At 34.8% G+C, this 12,594-nt stretch overlaps 1 protein-coding gene across 9 annotated transcripts in view; it reads left to right on the top strand.

Moving 5' to 3' along the window:
• The window catches only part of LCOR (ligand dependent nuclear receptor corepressor), a 144,118-nt gene that overhangs the window by 82,246 nt on the left and 49,278 nt on the right, over window positions 1-12,594 (top strand). The window lies entirely within an intron of this gene.

A 12,594-nucleotide genomic window follows, 5' to 3' on the forward strand; every position in this document is an offset into this window, starting at 1 on the left:
TATATATATATATATATATATATATAGTACTTGCAGTTCCAGTAGACAGACATTGAGCTGCTTTTCAATTCTAAAATTCTATGATTCTCTGAAAAATCTGTTTTTGAAACCTTGCTTGAAGAGATATTTTTCCAGCTTTATTGAGGAGGAGAATCTTATAATTAATGGAAGCCCTGAAAAATTTTAGAATGTGCCTAGTTATACAAAAAATTACGTCAGAATCATTATATTGAGCCCCTCAGTATTTTGTCTGAGTCTCTGTTGAGTCAGTCTTGCATTTCTTCCTGACCATGGGTCTAGGTCTCACTTCCTTGTTCTTTTGTTTCTTGTAAACTGATGTTTTGCACTCTGTTCTTTCCCCTCTATTATGAGAGCATATTTGTTTTGCTTCTCTTTCTTCCCCTAATCTTTATTAGGTTTCTGTCCTTTTTGAAATTGTTTGCATTAATCCATAGATTGTGCCTTATATTTTTTGTATTATAAAATAATACATAACAAAATTTCCTGTCTTACCCATTAAGTGTACAGTTTATTAGTGTTAAATACATTCATAATGTTGTGCAGTCAATCTCCAGAACTCTTTTTATCTTGCAAAATTGGAACTCTATACCCATTAAACAACTCCCCATTTCTCATTCCTCCAGGCTCAGGCAACCACCATTCTACTTTTTGTACCTGTGAGTTTGCCTATTCTGGGTTCCCCATTCCCATATAAGTGGAGTTATTACAGTGTTTGTCATTTTGTGGCTTATTTCATTTAGCGTAATATCCTCAAGGTTTAGCCATTTTGTAGCATGTGTTAGAATTTATTTTTTTTGTTTGTTAAGGAAGTATAATGTTTCATTGCTTAAACCACATTTTCTTTTTCCATCCAACAATGGACACTTGGGTTGCTTCCACCTTTTGTAAATAATGCTGCTATGAACATTGGTGTACAAATAATTCTTCAAGACCATGCTTTCAGTTCTTTTGGATATACCCAGAAGTGGAATTACTGGATCATATGATAGTTATATTTTTAATTTTTGAGGGACCACCAAGCTCTTTTTTTCACATTGGCAGCACCATTTTACATTTCTACCAACAGTGCATAAGGATTCCAATTTATCCCCATCCTTGCCAACATTAATTACTTCCTGTTTTTTGTTTTTATAGTAGCTATCCTAGTAGGTGTGAGATGGTGTGTCATTGTGGTTTTCATGTACATTCCCTAATGATTAATGATACCGAGCATCTTTTCATGTGCTTGTTGGCCATTTGTATATGTTCTTTGGAGATAATGTCTCTCAGAACACCCATTTTTAAAACAAGTTGTTGTTGAGTTACAGGTGTTCTTTCTAAATATTAACCACTTATCAGATATGATTTGCAAATATTTTCCTCCATTTGTAGGTTGCCTTTTCACTCTGTTGATTGTGTTTTGATGCACAGAAGTTTTTAAAATTTTTATGTAGCCCGGTTTATTTTTACTTTTGTTGTATGTAATTTTGGTGTCATATCCAAAAAAAAACTATTGCCAAATCCAGTGTTTTGAAGCTTTCACCCCTGTTTTCTTTTAAGGGTTTTATAGTTTTAGGTCTTTGATCCATTGAGTTGATTTTTATATATGATATAAGGTTAAGGATCTAACTTCATGCTTATGCATATGGATATTCAGTTTTCCCAACACCATTTATTGAAGAGTGTTTTTTGCTCCGTTGAATAGTCTTGGCATCCTTGTCAAAAATGATTTGACCATTTATGTGGGGGTTTATTTCTGGACTCCCTATTTCGTTATTCTGTATCTGTCTTTATGTCAGTACCATGTTGTTTCGATTACTGTCGTTTTGTAATAAGTTTTGAAATTAGGAAATGTGGTACCTCCAACTTTGTTTTTCTTTTTCAAGATTGTTTTGGTTCTTTGGGGTCCCTTGAAATTCCATATAAATTCTAGGATGGATTTTTGTACTTCTGCAAAAAAACACCATTGGGATTTTAATAGGGTTCACATTAAATCTATAGATCGTTTTGGGGTAGTAATGACATCTTAACATTATTAAATCTTTGCCTTTTTATTTCTACACTTGATCTTAGCCAAAGATTGAGAAGCGATGCCTTTTTATTTCTTGCATTTTTTTCTTTTAAAAAATTTCTTTGGTTTATTATTTCTAAAGTTAAAATCAACAACTATATTTCACTCTTGGTATGTCAAAAGCATCAACCCCTGGTTGAAATAAAGGTACTGTGAGTGATTAAAAAGGAGTTTTAGCCACAGATGCTATTTTCAAGAAATTTATAGTCTAGTGGAAAAGGTAAGAAATACACGTATATATAAATAAGCATAACACAGGTTATAAACCTAGTGCTGTGAAAGTGGTATAGATAAAGTGCTGTAGGAGTTTAGAAAAAGGCAAAATTACTCTCAGCTAAGGCTTTACATAATAATACTGTTGCCTCAAATATGCAGTTGGATTTCCCTGTATTTATAATGGTCTTGGGCATCTATGGACATTCACGGTCTTAATGGAAAGCAGATAGAAATTTCGGAAGTCTCTGATCTAGATTGGGTTGTGGATGAGAATTGAGATAGTATAAACTTTTAATTTTCAACCAGTGGAAGGATATAAGAAAACATTGCTATTGACTGTGGGGGTGGCTTGCATTTATCTTTTAATGTTTTTAATAAACTGTACGTGTATAAAGGAAGAAAAACTGTAACAGCAAATGCTGATTACAGATAACTGGTGAATTAAATATAATGTTAGTAATAGTCACTCGCCACTTATGCTTTAGGCTTAATTTCCATGAACAGTAATAGCAGTTAGATATACAGATAAGAGTCATTCATGGTAGGTTTGTTGTACATTTTGAATACCGTATTTAATTCGTGATGTGTATTCAGGCTTCAGCCTTTGTTATTTTCCTCTTCTTGATGGTCTGCTTAACAAAATTGAAGGTAACATTGACATACAGTAAAAATTGCATTAAGCACACAGTTATATTTTGTTAATGTAAAAAGCAATAATTTACACGAAGTCAGAAGGTTTATTTTTAGATAACTGACCTTAAAGAGTATGAGCATTTAAAATGGTGGAGCCGTTTTTCCAAAGACTTGCTGGCATTTAAAATAAAAAGACGTAGGAGAGTGGCATTTAAATCAATGAGTTGTATCTTGTCAGTTCTTTTTAGCTCAGTGCTTGAAATGTCAGTAAGCCATGGGTAGTAGACTTGGCTGTAGCTATAGGCCCATGATCTACTCAGGTAAGCCTTTCTAACAGAGTTATTAACAAAAAATGTATGTATACACATGCTCTGATTCCCAGATTTTGTATACCATATGATATGAATTTTTTAAAATATATCATTTAAATTAATTCAGGCACGGAGAGGGCATGGTTTTGAATTTAGACAAGAATGGCTCTGAAATGCCACCCCTTCAGTTTTGTATCACACTCCTGAAATCCAGGCTATCTTACTTTTCCTAAGTGAAACTTGTCATTATTTCTTCCATTTCCTTTTCTGAGGTGTACTTTCTCAAAAATGAAATAATCAATTATGTAAGCGCGCCCCCCCCCATTGTTATATCCCGAAACACCCACTCTCATCTGGTGACAAATATTAGTTACAAAAGAAGCTTTAAGAAATATTAATCTTTATTTTTTGTTTAAAGTTTTTTATTAACTATTTATTGCTCTAAGAACTAACTTCTATGCTGACATAATTTTTTTGCTTTATTCAGACGTCCTTGCTTATTCAGAGACTAGTGGAGCTACTTTATTATACTTCTTATGTTTTTATTTTTTTTTAAAGAAAAGATGCAATAGAGGCTGTATGTGGCCTGCATAACCTAAAATATTTACTATTTGGCCCTTGACAGAAAATTTCTTACTGTTTTGAATCTCTTCATCAGGTTGTTGAGAAATGAAAAGAGGCTTGAAAGTTGTGAACTTTCGTATCCTATTTTATTACTCTCTTTGCTCTTCTTCCTCAGACTGTATCAGCAACCCCATAACACAAGCAAATACACTATAATGGAAAGGCAGCTGGGATTATGGAGGAGAGAGACAAGGGAGATGTGGCTTTGGGGAGAAAAGTAGGGTTCATCATTTGTCCACCTACTTTTTTTTTTTTTAGCTTTTTTGAAATAATTTCACATTTATAGAAAAGTTACACGAATAGTACAAAAACTTTTATATACCCTTCACCTAGATTCACCAGTTGTTCACATTTTGCCACGTTTGCCTTATTATTTATTCTCATTCTTTTTCTTATAATTACTTATAGCACACACACATTTTCCTGAACCATGTGAGAATAAGTTACAGACATCATCATACCCCTTATATCTCTCTATTCTTAAATATTTCCATGTGTATTTTCCTATGTCCTAAGAATAAGGATAGCCACTTACTTAACTACACAGTACCATTACCAAAAATAAGGAAAGTTAACTGATATATTATCTAATCTATGAATCTCGTTTCAAATTTTACCAGCTGTCCCAAAGGCTTTATAGTTTTTTACTGCCTCCTTTAGTTCAAAATCCAATTTAGTGTCACTCATTGAATTTGATTTTCACTGCTCTTTAGTCTCCTTGGATCTAGAATGGATGCTAAGCTTTTTATTTATTTTTAATAACATTGACATTTTGGAAGAGTACAAGCCATTTGTTTTGTAGAATACCTCTCAATTTTAAGTTTTCTGAAGTGTCTTCATGGTTAAATTCAGGTATGATATTTTAGCAAGAATATTAGATAAGTGATGTCATACCCTTGTCAGTGCATCACACCATGAAGCACAACAGTGTCAATTTAGTAGGTGATATTTTTATTAACTGTTGGGCAGTAGTCAACCTCCTTATCTTGATTTATATCTAAGGATATAGCAAAAATAGTGAAATTACATCAATTTATAGCCACTCATAGTATACCTGTTCAGAATACTATACCAAGAAGTGCATGGCAAGTAAAAGACACTGCTTTTCTATCTAAACTTGTGTTTGTAGAAAAAGATATTCACATGAGATTTTGAAAATAAGTGTCACATTTCTTTGTGACTTTAAAGATGTAAGTAAAGATTATTTCTTTGATTTCAAGTAGTTAGTTCAAGAGTTGAAATTCAGTGATACATTCAGTATCTTGTATCTTTAATGCCCTGAGCTTATTTTTAATGATTTCTTTATTGAGGCAGTATTTATATACAATAAAATCCATCCACTTAAGAGTACAGACTAATGGATTTTGATAAATGTATACACTTTATAACTACCAGCACAGTCAAGGTATGGGACAGTTCCCTCACCCTAAAAATTTTCTCTCCTCCCTTTGTAGACAGTCCCTTTCCCAGACCCAGACAAATCACTGTAGTGTCACCTTTTCTATTAGAATTTTGCATAATAGGAATCATACAGTACGTAGTCTTTTGTATTTGACTTCTGGCACTTAGTATAATATTTTGATATTCATTCTTGTTTTTGTATATAATCTTTTGTTTCTTTTTATTGCTGAGTAGGTCCCCATGGCATGGATATACCACTATTTATCCATTTACTTTTTTCCAGATGTTGGTTGTTAGACTTATTTACAATTCTCTGGGATGAATACCTAGGATTGGAATTACTGAGTAATATTGTAACTGTATATTTAACCTTATAAGACATAGTCACCAAAGTGACTGAACCATTTTGTATTTCTGTAAGCAATGTATGGGAGTTCCATTGTTGCACATCTTGCCAACAATTGATGTTGGTCTTGAGCCATTCTGGTGGATCTTTAATGGTATCACGTTGTGATTTTAATTTTCATTTCCCTGACGACTAGTGATGTTGAGCTTATTTCAGTATACATATCCTATGTGAAACATTTGTTTGAATCTTTTGCCCATTTAAAAAAGCTTATTATTAAGCCATAATAGTTTTTATATATTTTGTATAAAACCCTTTGTCAATTTTTTCTATTAAAATTCATGTCTTTTATGTTCTGCTTAAGAAATCTTCATCTAATCCAATGTCAAACACACAAGAAAATTTTATACTTTAGAAATTTAGTAGAATTAATTCACATTTTGATATCTGATTAATTTCTAGTTAATTTTTCTTTATTTTAGATTTTATTGGGGAGTTGGGGGGGTAGCATTGGGGACTCGAGGAAGGGGAACAGACAGGTAGACAAATTGCTGTTTTTTGGTTCTTCAGTCTAGTTATGGAGGACGTCGCTTCACTGGCCCATGTTGATATGATCATTGTGCTCTTCCTGGGTGAGGCAATCCGTCACTGGTCATTGGTCAGCCACTCAGTGCGGCTGGCAGCCACTCACGCTGGCTGCCAGCCACTCATGTAGTTCATGGTAGCCTGCTGCTCAGAGCTGGTGCTCCCAAACGAGCTCTTAACCAACTGAGCCACTCGGCCGGCCCTAGTTAATTTTTCTATATGGTGTGAGTTAAGTGTTAAAGTTTATTGTTCTATAACATAATCCAATTGTACTAGCACCATTTTTTGAAAAGACCTTCCTTCCCCCATTGAATTACTTTGGCATCTTTGTTAAGTCAGTTGACCATATTCATGTGGGTGTATTTCTGGATTCTGTTCTTCTGTGCTGTTGAACTATATGTCTGTCCTTACACCAATACCGCAATGTCTTATTACTGTATCTTTATATCTGGAAATCAAGGAGTATGAGTTCTCCAACTTTGTTTTTCAAACTTGTTTTGTTAATCTAGGTCCTTGACTTTTCTATATAGATTTTTATAAATTAACTTTTTAAAATTAACTTATCAACTCTTCAAAAATATTTTTAGAATTTTGATTAGGATTGCTTGAATTTATGGATCAATTTGGAGAGAATGGCTACAATATTGAATCTTCCAATTTATGATTATGGTTTATCTCGTCTTTATGTTTTTAAGCTCTCTCAGCAGTGTTTTATATTGTCATTTCCCTCCAGCCTGAATAATTTCCTTTAGCATTTCCATTAGTACAGAGAGATAACTACTTTAACTTGTAGAGAAAAGTGTAAACTCACTTGAAAACATCTTTTGGTATTTGTTTTATTGCTGTTCAAAAAAGTAGGAAAGGGTGATTAGAGTATATTTTATGAATTGTATAGGTAGAGATAACTAAAAGCTTAGTAAAGAACTTGAGGTCTTTTCTATTGAAGACAATCCCAACCTATTCAGTATTATGTCTCCTTTCCGGCTTTGGGTGATGGGTCATCAAATCACAAAGTATTGGCGGCTTCTACAGTTTTGTTTTCCTCTACCTCTCTTACCACCCTCACAGCTCCCTTAAAAGAAATTAACTTAAAAGAATATTGGAAAAAGAAAATAAAATGCACCTAATCTGTCAAAATATATACCTATATTGGAAAATTTACACCAACTGGTGAGGCTATCAGAGAATATAGCAACTGAAGATAGATAATCTACACTTTTCCCTGAAAGCTGTATACAGAATTAAGTTTTACACACACACATTCACACACACTCATACTCATCCTTTATGCCAGCACTAGCAATTAGAAAATAAAGGAAACATCCTTTTCATAATGGCAGTAAAAATGTAAAATAATAAGTGTATGGAATATATGAATAAACAACAGAATTTTAATTGATATCCATTAAAGCCCACTTGGATAAATACAAAGCAGTTCCTAAAAGAGAAGGCTTAATATTTTTAAGGATGTTACTTATTCCTGAATTGCTTTCTAAATATAACGCTATTTAAATAAAAAACACACTGTCTTTTTTTTTGGGGGGGGGGTGCTGTTGGTGAGGGGAACATAATTGACTAAGTGATTTTAAATGTAATCTGAAAGAATAAAGCTAGAATGGCCAGGACATTTTGGAAAATATAAATAACAAGTGGGGATTAGCCTTCCCAAATACTAAGACTTATTGTAGATATAAAATAATTTTTGAAGTGTGTTACTGATGATACTTTTTTCAGTTCTTTATTAAGGAAAGAGTTTTTTAAAAACATAATGACTATTCCCTACCCCAGAGCTACAGAATCAAAGCTCTGGGAGTGTGTTCTAGGTATAAATGTTTTTAAGAAGCACATAGTAGATTCAATATGACAGAATCACCTCTGGCTATGAACCAATCAGTCTAAGTGGACCAGTTCCTGAATTCTGAAGGAAATAACTCCTGGGAGGTATAATTTCAGTTCAGATCTCCAACTTTATTCTTATTTAGTTCTGGGCCAACAACTTGTTCTTTAATAAGTACGAATAATAAATGAAAAGAACAATTATTTTTGATTTACAGAAGAGTATGTCACATTTCATTTTTTGCCATCACCATACGTAATGACCCCTTTGGGAATTCATATGTGGGGAGGGGAAATGGCATGAATTCTTTCCTTTAACTTCCTATCTCCTCGGGATTGTATTAGCTTTACTAGCTCTATGTAGTATGAACTGTTATGTTCTTTTCGGTTTATTTAATTTTGGTACATGTATGTACCGTGAGGGAGGATGAGCTATACTTTGTTTATACTTCATTATTTAAAATTTTTAATATGGTGACCAGATGCAGTAGAAAAAAATACATGATTTTGTGTTATATTTTTTATCTTTGGCCATTCTGGATCAAAACAAGCGAAACAACCATTTAACTGGTTAAAGTTATTTTAAAACGACGACTTAAGCGCTAGAAATAGTTAATAGTAAAGGCATATAACAAATGGAGAATCATTAAAAAAAATCTAAATCTCTGAAAGAACAACAAGAATCTGTGACATTTGAACCATGATTCACTCCCCTCCCACCACCTGAGCTCTGCCTGAGGGGAGCTCTATTTCGAACTTGAGAGGCAGACTGTGGGAGAGGCTAGAACCTTCTAGCTTCTGGTTGCAGATGCTTTCTTCTAGGCAGGTGAGGTCAAAGGCCTGGGGCTCCCTTCCCCCACTCTACCTTTACTCAGTGTAAGTCTCTACTCCAGGCCCACAGGCAGGCTGAGAATATCGGGTCCCAGTTGCCCTGGGCCAAGCCTCATTCATAAGGCCAAAGTTTCACGCCAGGTGGGGCAAGTCATTTAGCACCCCCAATCATAGAGCACAGATCTGTGATACGGGAGACACTGTCCTAGCCCCTAGTTCTTGTGCAGTGACACAAACACAAAGATGGTTGTGAAGGGAGAGGCACGCTGTAAGAACAGAAGTCTACAACTTTCCTAAGGGAACTAACTGACTTTATTTGGAACAGAGGTTGCAAAAAGATGTTGAAATGATAAAGACTTTTGTGGTAACAATTAAGAGGAGACTGGTAGCTCCACAATACTAGTAGCAACAAGTATGAACTGGCGTTAGAAGGTAAACAGAATCAGCAAAAATAGGCAGCCAATTAGAGCCCCCGTGGGGTTGGAGCAAGCCTCAAAGACTGGCAGCACCCTATGCCTGCAGCAGGCCTCGCTTTTGTTGTGTCCGACTGTGGTGCAATTCTTGCCTCAGGGTGTGGCAAAAACAAAACAATTAGTAGAGGCTGACAGCTGGGTGTGTGATAACCACCACTGGCCGATCAATCAGAAGCTTGTAAAGGGGAGACCCAAGAAAAATACTACTAAAGAGAGTCCAGCCAAACCCACAGTCATTCCTGGTGGACAAAGAGACTGTGCATGCTCAAGACCGCGTGCTCTGAGAAGCTATACCAGAGGCTGCACACTGCTGGGTAAATAGAATTCAATGAACTAGAGATAAAGGAGGGACTTTTTCTAATGATAAAAGGGTTTATCTATCTGGAAAACATAATTAAATCCTCAACAGAGCCCAAAAATGCATGAAGCAAAGTGCAACAGAATTGAAGGGGGAAATAGATGATTCACCAGTAATAGTTGGACACATCAACATTCCACTTTCAACAATAGAGTATCTAGGCAAAAGATTAGCAAAGATGCTGAAGACTTGAACACTATAAATCAGCTACACCTAACAGACACCTATAGAGCACTCCACCTAACAAGAGCAAGGTTGTTGAATACAACATTCTTTAAAAATTAGTTTTATTTCTGTATACTAGCAGTGAACAACCTGGATATGAAAATTAAGGAAACAATTCTATCTACAATAGCATCAAAAATAATAAAATACTTAGAAATAAATTTAACAAAAATGTAAGACTCATACACTGTAAATTATAAAACGTTGTAAGAAATTAAAGAAGATCCAAGTAAATGGAAAAATATCCTGTGTTCATGGATTGGAAGACAATATTATGAAGATGGCATTACTCCCCAAAATGATCTGCGGAGTCATTGCATTCCCATCAAGCCCTAGTTGGCCTCTTTGCAGAAATTGACAAGCTTCATCCTAAAATTGATATGAAAAAAAATAAGTCCTAAAACTATAAAACTTTTAGAAGAAAATATAGGAGTAAATCTTCATGACCTTGGGTTAGCCACTAGTTTTTCAGATACAATACCAAAAGCACAAATGGCAAAAGAAAATATAGATAAATTGGAATTCAGTAAAATTAAAAACTTGTACTGTTAACAGTAGCATCAGTGAAATGAGAAGGCTAGATGGGAGAAAATATTTTCAAATCATATACCTGATAATGGAATTGTATGCAAAATATTTTGAGAATTCTTACAACTTAACAATAAAAAGGTAAATAACCCATTTAAAAACTGGGCAAAGCATATGAGTAGATATTTCTCCAAAGAAGGTATTTAAATGACCAAGACGCACATGAAAAGAAGATCAGTATCATTAGTCAGTATGGAAATGCAAATCTAAACCATGAGATACTACTTCTCCTGTACTAGGATGGTGTAATAAAAAAGATAAATGTTTGTGAGTATGTGGAGAAAAGAACCCTCATTGCTGTGGAGAAGATAAAATGGTAGAGCTGCTTTGGAAAATGGTTTGGCACTTCTTCAAAATGGTAAACACAGTTAACACATGATCCAGAAGTTCTACTCTGTATATACAGAGGGTGCCAAAAAAAATGAATGTATACACATTTTAAGAAAGGAAAAAACTGTATTAAAATTGTAATATTCACTTTATACCCATAACAAAAATGAATACAAGTCATGTTTAACTTCTGCAGTTACAAAACTGTATTAAAATTACACTGATGGTAACTACTTTTGATAACTACTTTGAGCAAAGTAGTTACCATCAGTGTAATTTTATTATTATTTTTAAAGACTTTATTGGGGACTTGGGGGGAGGGAACAGCATTAGGGAATCGGGGAAGGGGAACAGACAAGTTGCTGTGCTTTGGTTCTTCAGTCTAGTTGTGGAGGATGTTGCTTCACTGGCCCATATTGGTATTGTGATCATTGGGCTCTTATCAGCTGAGGCAGATTGGTCACCGCCATTGGACGGCCACTCACGCTGGCTGCCAGCCACTCACAGTAGCTTACGGCAGCCCACTGCAGCCTATGCTGTCGCCGGTGACTCACAGCAGCCCATCTCCAGGTCAAGCTGTTGTTCACCATCTTAGCTGGAGAGGGCGCAGCGTCACTGGCCCATGTGGGATCCGAACCAGCAGCCCTGCTGCTCAGAGCTCGCATTCCCAAGCCAACTCTTAACCAACGAGCCACTCAGCCGGCCCCATCAGTGTAATTTTAATACAGTTTTTTCCTTTCTTAAAATGTGTACACATTTTTTTGGCACCGTCTGTATTTAAGAGAACTGAAAATACACATCCACACAAAAACTTGTACACAAATATTAAAAGCAGCATTATTCATCTCATAGTAGCCAAAAAGTAGAAACAACCCAGATGTTCATCACCTGATGAATGGTTAAAATGTGGCGTATTCATACAATGGGATATTATTTGGGAATAAAAAGGAAGTAAGTACTACATGCTGCAACTTAGATGAACTTGAAACATTATTCTAGGAGAAGTCAGTCTCCAAAACAAATATTGTGTGATTCCATTTATATGAAATGTCCAGAATTGGCAAGTCTATAGAGGCAAAAAGTAGTATAGTGGTTGCGTAGTTTTGAGGCAGTGAGAGAATGGGAAGTGACTGTTAATGGGTACAGGGTTTTTTTGGAGGGTATAAGAAAATGTTTTCAAATTAGATCGAGGTGATGGCCCCACACCTCTAAATATACTTAAAAAACAAAACAAAAAAAACCAAACATTTAATTTTACACTTCCAGTTGGTGAATTGTATGGAATTGTATTATATTTCAGTAACAACTGTTTAAAAACAAATAGATGTGACTGTAATTGATATGAACCAACTAAAAGTAATCTATATTTCGGAATCCAGGTTGATAAAATTGTTGTTTGAGTCAAGAAAACATGTGGCACCTACCTTACTAAATGCTAGGTTAGTTGCTGTATGTTGATTTGGATTAGAAAGTAGCTTGAATGCTATATGAAATGTAGTTTAAGTATAGATATTTTGTTCAAAGTTTGAACTGACAGAATGTAGGACTAAGGAGTTAAGTACAGTTTATGCCATGTAATGTCTGTTTTTTAAAAATCACTAAACAGTGAAAATGGCATTAACATATAATGCAGTTGAGGATTTTATTGGACTATTTTTAATTAATACAGGCATACCTCAGCTTATTGTACTTATTGTGGTTTATGGATGTTGCATTTTTTTATAAATTGAAGTCGAGGCCCTCCCTCCACCAGCAAAAAGATTATG

The sequence above is a fragment of the Hipposideros armiger genome, unplaced genomic scaffold, assembly GCF_001890085.2.
Source record: "Hipposideros armiger isolate ML-2016 unplaced genomic scaffold, ASM189008v1 scaffold_42, whole genome shotgun sequence".
Lineage (NCBI taxonomy): Eukaryota > Metazoa > Chordata > Mammalia > Chiroptera > Hipposideridae > Hipposideros > Hipposideros armiger.